This window comes from Phaenicophaeus curvirostris, unplaced genomic scaffold, assembly GCF_032191515.1.
Source record: "Phaenicophaeus curvirostris isolate KB17595 unplaced genomic scaffold, BPBGC_Pcur_1.0 scaffold_143, whole genome shotgun sequence".
Classification (NCBI taxonomy): domain Eukaryota; kingdom Metazoa; phylum Chordata; class Aves; order Cuculiformes; family Cuculidae; genus Phaenicophaeus; species Phaenicophaeus curvirostris.
Window position 1 is genome coordinate 294,267 of NW_027206763.1, and position 6,057 is coordinate 300,323.

The following is a 6,057-nucleotide window of genomic DNA, read 5'->3' on the forward strand; positions in this document are numbered from 1 at the left end:
GCAAAGAGGGTGGACAATGGCAAAGAAGGGCTGAAAAGGGCAAAGAGGAGCGGAAAAGGGCAAAGAGGAGTGGACAAGAGCTAAGAGGGGTGTACAAGGGCAAAGAGGGGCGTACAATGGCAAAGACGGGCAGAGAATTGCAAAGAGGGGCGGAGAAGTTCAAAGAGGGGCAGACAAGGGAAAGAGGGGTGGACAAGGGCAAAGAGAGGCGGAGAAGTGCGTAGAATACGGGACAAGTGCAAAGAGGGGCGGACAAGTGCAAAGAGAGCCAGACAAAGGCAAAGAGGGGCGGACAAGGGCATTGAGGGGTGGACAAGTGCAAAGAGGGGCGGTCAAAGGCAAAGAGGGTCGGACAGTTGCGGAGATTACGGGATTAGGACAAAGAGTGGCGAACAAGGGCAAAGAGGGGTGGACAAGTGCGGAGACTAGGGGAAAAGTGCAAAGAGGGGCGGACAAGGGCAAAGAGGGGCGGACAAAGGAAAATAGTGGCGGACAAGAGCAAAGAGGGGCAGACAAGTGCAAAGAATACGGGACGAGGGCAAAGAGGGTCGGACAAGGGCAAAGAGGGTCGGACAAGGGCAAAGAGGGTCAGACAAGGGCAAAGAGGGTCGGACAAGTGTAAAGAGGGGCGGACAAGGGCAAAGAGGGGCGGACAAGGGCAAAGAGGGGCGGACAAAGGAAAATAGTGGCGGACAAGAGCAAAGAGGGGCAGACAAGTGCAAAGAATACGGGACGAGGGCAAAGAGGGTCGGACAAGGGCAAAGAGGGTCGGACAAGGGCAAAGAGGGTCGGACAACGGCAAAGAGGGTCGGACAAGTGTAAAGAGGGGCGGACAAGGGCAAAGAGGGGCGGACAAGGGCAAAGAGGGGCGGACAAGGGCAAAGAGGGGCGAACAAGGGCAAAGAGGGGCGGACAAGGGCAAAGAGGGGCGACAAGTTCAAAGGGGGCGGAGAAGGGCAAAAAGGGGCGGACAAGGGCAAAGACGGGCATACAAGGGCAAAGAGGGTTGGAAAAGTGCGGAGAACACAGGACAATGGCAAAGAGGTTCAGACAAATGCGGAGAACACGGGACAAGGGCAAAGAGGGGCAGACAAGGGCAAAGAGGGGCAGACAAGGGCAAAGAGGGGCGGACAAGGGCAAAGAGGGGCGGACAAGGGCAAAGAGGGGCGGACAAGGGCAAAGAATACGGGACGAGGGCAAAGAGGGTCGGACAAGGGCAAAGAGGGTCGGACAAGGGCAAAGAGGGTCGGACAAGGGCAAAGAAGGTCGGACAAGGGCAAAGAGGGTCGGACAAGGGCAAAGAGGGTCGGACAAGGGCAAAGAGGGGCGGACAAGGGCAAAGAGGGGCGGACAAGGGCAAAGAGGGGCGGACAAGGGCAAAGAGGGGCGGACAAGGGCAAAGAGGGGCGGACAAGGGCAAAGAGGGGCGGACAAGGGCAAAGAAAAGGCGGAGAAGTGCGGAGAAGAAGGGACAAGGGCATAGACGGGCGGGCAAGGGCATAGACGTGCGGAAATGCAAAAATTGGCAGACAAGGACAAAGAGGGCCGGAAAAGAGCAAAGAAGGGGCGGAGAAGTGCGGAGAAAACGGGACAAGGGCAAAGAGGGGCGGAGAGGGGCAAGGAGGGGTGGACAAGGGCAAAGAAGGGCAGAGAATTGCGGAGAATACGCGACAAGGGCCAAGAGCAGCGGAAAAGGGCAAAGAGGGGCGGAGAATTCCGGAGAATACGGGACAAGGGCAAAGAGGGGCGGAAAAGGGCAAAGAGGGGCGACAAGTTCAAAGGGGGCGGAGAAGGGCAAAAAGGGGCGGACAAGGGCAAAGACGGGCATACAAGGGCAAAGAGGGTTGGAAAAGTGCGGAGAACACAGGACAATGGCAAAGAGGTTCAGACAAATGCGGAGAACACGGGACAAGGGCAAAGAGGGGCAGACAAGGGCAAAGAGGGGCAGACAAGGGCAAAGAGGGGCGGACAAGGGCAAAGAGGGGCGGACAAGGGCAAAGAGGGGCGGACAAGGGCAAAGAGGGGCGGACAAGGGCAAAGAGGGGCGGACAAGGGCAAAGAGGGGCGGACAAGGGCAAAGAGGGGCGGACAAAGGCAAAGAGGGGCGGACAAGGGCAAAGAGGGGCGGACAAGGGCAAAGAGGGGCGGACAAGGGCAAAGAGGGGCGGACAAGTGCGGAGAATACGGGACAAGGGCAAAGAGAGGTGGACAAGGGCAAAGAGGAGCAGAAAACGGCAAAGAGGGGCGTACAAAAGAAAAGAGGGGCGGACAAGAGTAAAGAAGGGTGGACAAGGGGAAAAATGGGCGGACAAGAGCAAAGAGGGGCGGACAAGGGCATAGAGGGTCGGACAAGGGCAAAGAGCAGCGGAGAAGGGCAAAGAGCAGCGGAGAAGGGCAAAGAGCAGCGGAGAAGGGCAAAGAGGGGCGGACAAATGCAAAGAGGGGCGGATAAGTGCAGAGAATATGGGAGAAGGGCAAAGAGGGGCAGACAAGTGCAAAGAGGGGCTGAGAAGGGCGGAGAATACGGGAAAAGCAGAAAGAGGAGCGGACGAGTTTGGAGAATACGGGACAAGGGCAAAGAGGAGCGGACAAGGGCAAAGACAGGCGAAAAAGGGCTAAAACGGGCGGAGAAGGGGAAAGAAGTGCGGACAAGTGCAAAGACGGCCGGACAATATCAAAGAGGGGCAGAAAAGTGCGGAAAATACGGGACAAGGGAAAGGAGGAGCAGACAAGAGCAGAGAATATGGGACAAGGGCAAAGAGGGGCGGAGAAGGGCAAAGAGGGGCGGAGAAGGGCAAAGAGGGGCGGAGAAGGGCAAAGAGGGGCGGAGAAGGGCAAAGAGGGGCGGAGAAGGGCAAAGAGGGGCGGAGAAGGGCAAAGAGGGGCGGAGAAGGGCAAAGAGGGGCGGAGAAGGGCAAAGAGGGGCGGAGAAGGGCAAAGAGGGGCGGAGAAGGGCAAAGAGGGGCGGAGAAGGGCAAAGAGGGGCGGAGAAGGGCAAAGAGGGGCGGAGAAGGGCAAAGAGGGGCGGAGAAGGGCAAAGAGGGGCGGAGAAGGGCAAAGAGGGGCGGAGAAGGGCAAAGAGGGGGGGACAACTGCGGAGAATAAGAGACAAAGGCAAAGAGGTGCGGACAAGAGCAAAGAGGGGCGGAGAATTGCAAAGAGGGTCGGACAGGGGCAAAGAAGGGCGTACAAGGGCAAAGAGGGTTGGAAAAGCGCGGAGAACACGGGAAAAGTACAAAGAGGGTCAGACAAGTGCGGAGAACACGGGACAAGTGCAAAGAGGGGCGGACAAGGGCAAAGAGGGGCGGACAAGGGCAACGAGGGGCGGACAAGGGCAACGAGGGGCGGACAAGGGCAAAGAGGGGCGGACAAGGGCAAAGAGGGGCGGACAAGGGCAAAGAGGGGCGGACAAGGGCAAAGAGGGGCGGACAAGATCAGAGAGTACGGGACAAGGGCAAAAAGGGGCGGACAAGTGAAGAGAACACGGGACAAGTGAAAAGAATGGTGGACAAAGGCGGAGAACACGGGTCAAGGGCAAAGAGGGGCAGACAAGGGCAAAGAGGGGCGGACAAGGGCAAAGAGGGGCGGACAAGGGCAAAGAGGGGCGGACAAGGGCAAAGAGGGGCGGACAAGGGCAAAGAGGGGCGGACAAGGGCAAAGAGGGGCGGACAAGGGCAAAGAGGGGCGGACAAGGGCAAAGAGGGGCGGACAAGGGCAAAGACGGGCAGAGAATTGCAAAGAGGAGCGGAGAAGTTCAAAGAGGGGCAGACAAGGGAAAGAGGGGTGGACAAGGGCAAAGAGAGGCGGAGAAGTGCATAGAATACGGGACAAGTGCAAAGAGGGGTGGACAAGGGCATTGAGGGGTGGACAAGGGCAAAGAGGGGCGGTCAAGGGCAAAGCGGGTCGGACAGTTGCGGAGATTACGGGATTAGGGCAAAGAGGGGCGAACAAGGGCAAAGAGGGGTGGACAAGTGCGGAGACTAGGGGAGAAGTGCAAAGAGGGGCGGACAAGGGCAAAGAGGGGCGGACAAAGGAAAATAGTCGCGGACAAGTGCAAAGAGGGGCAGACAAGTGCGTAGAATACGGGACGAGGGAAAAGAGGGTCGGACAAGGGCAAAGAGGGTCGGACAAGTGTAAAGAGGGGCGGACAAGAGGAAAGAGGGGCTGAAAAGTTCAAAGAGGGGCGGACAAGGGCAAAGAGGGTCGGACAAGTGCAAAGAGGGGCGGACAAGGGCAAAGTGGGGCGGCAGAGGGCAAAGAGGGGGGGACAAGATCGGAGAGTACGGGACAAGGGTAAAAAGGGGCAGACAATTGAAGAGAACACGGGACAAGTGCAAAGAATGTCGGACAAGGGAGGAGAACACGGGTCAAGGGCAAAGAGGGGCAGACAAGTGCAAAGAGGGGCGGACAAGGGCAAAGAGGGGCTGACAAGGGCGGAGAATAAGGGACAAGGGCAAAGAGGGGCGGACAAGAGCGGAGAATACAGGACAAGGGCAAAGAGGGGCGGACAAGGGCATAGAGGGGCAAAAAAGGGCAAAGAGGGGTGGACAAGTGCGAAAATACGGGACTAGGGCAAAGAGGGGCGGACAAGGGCAAAGAGGGGCGGACAAGGGCAAAGAGGGGCGGACAAGGGCAAAGAGGGGCGGACAAGGGCAAAGAGGGGCGGACAAGGGCAAAGAGGGGCGGAAAATTGCAAAGAGGAGCGGACAAGGGCAAAGGGTGGTGGATAAGGGCAAAGAAGGGCGGAAAAAGTCAAAAAGGGGCGGACATGTGCAAAGAGGGGCGGACAAGGGCAAAGAGGGGCGGACAAGGGCTAAGAGGGGCGGACAAGGGCTAAGAGAGTCGGAGAAGTGCGGAGAATACGGGACAAGTGCAAAGAGGTGCGGACAAGGGCAAAGAGGGGCGGACAATTGCAAAGAGGGTCAGACAGGGGCAAAGAAGGGCGTACAAGGGCAAAGAGGGTTGGAAAAGTGCGGAGAACACGGGACAAGTGCAAAGAGGGTCAGACAATTGTGGAGAACACGGGACACGGGCAAAGAGGGGTGGACAAGGGCAAAGACTAGTGGACAAGGGGAAAGAGTGGCGGACAAGGTCAAAGAGTGGCGGACAAGAGCAAAGGGGGTCGGACAAGGGCAAAGGGGGTCGGACAAGGGCAAAGGGGGTCGGACAAGGGCAAAGAGGGGCGGACAAGGGCAAAGAGGGGCGGACAAGGGCGGAGAATAAGGGACAAGTGCAAAGAGGGGCGGACAAGTGCGGAAAATACAGGACAAGTGCAAAGAGGGGCGGACAAGAGCATAGAGGGGCGGACAAGGGCAAAGAGGGCGGACAAGGGCAAAGAGGGGCGGACAAGGGCAAAGAGGGGCGGACAAGGGCAAAGAGGGGCCGACAAGAGGAAAGAGGGGCGGACAAGAGAAAAGAGGGGCGTACAAGGGCAAAGAGGGGCGTACAAGGGCAAAGAGGGGCGTACAAGGGCATAGAGGGGCGGACAAGAGCATAGAGGGGCGGACAAGAGCATAGAGGGGCGGACAAGATCGGAGAGTACGGGAAAAGGGCAAAAAGGGGCGGACAAGTGAAGAGAAAACGGGACAAGTGAAAAGAATGGTGGACAAATGCGGAGAACACGGGTCAAGGGCAAAGAGGGGCAGACAAGTGCAAAGAGGTTCGGACAAGGGCAAAGAGGGTCGGACAAGGGCAAAGAGGGTCGGACAAGGGCAAAGAGGGTCGGACAAGGGCGGAGAATAAGGGACAAGTGCAAAGAGGGGCGGACAAGTGCGGAAAATACAGGACAAGTGCAAAGAGGGGCGGACAAGAGCATAGAGAGGCGGACAAGGGCAAAGAGGGGCGGACAAGGGCAAAGAGGGGCGGACAAGGGCAAAGAGGGGCGGACAAGGGCAAAGAGGGGCGGACAAGGGCAAAGAGGGGCGGACAAGGGCAAAGAGGGGCGGACAAGGGCAAAGAGGGGCGGACAAGGGCAAAGAGGGGCGGACAAGGGCAAAGAGGGGCGGACAAGGGCAAAGAGGGGCGGACAAGGGCAAAGAGGGTGGACAATGGCAAAGA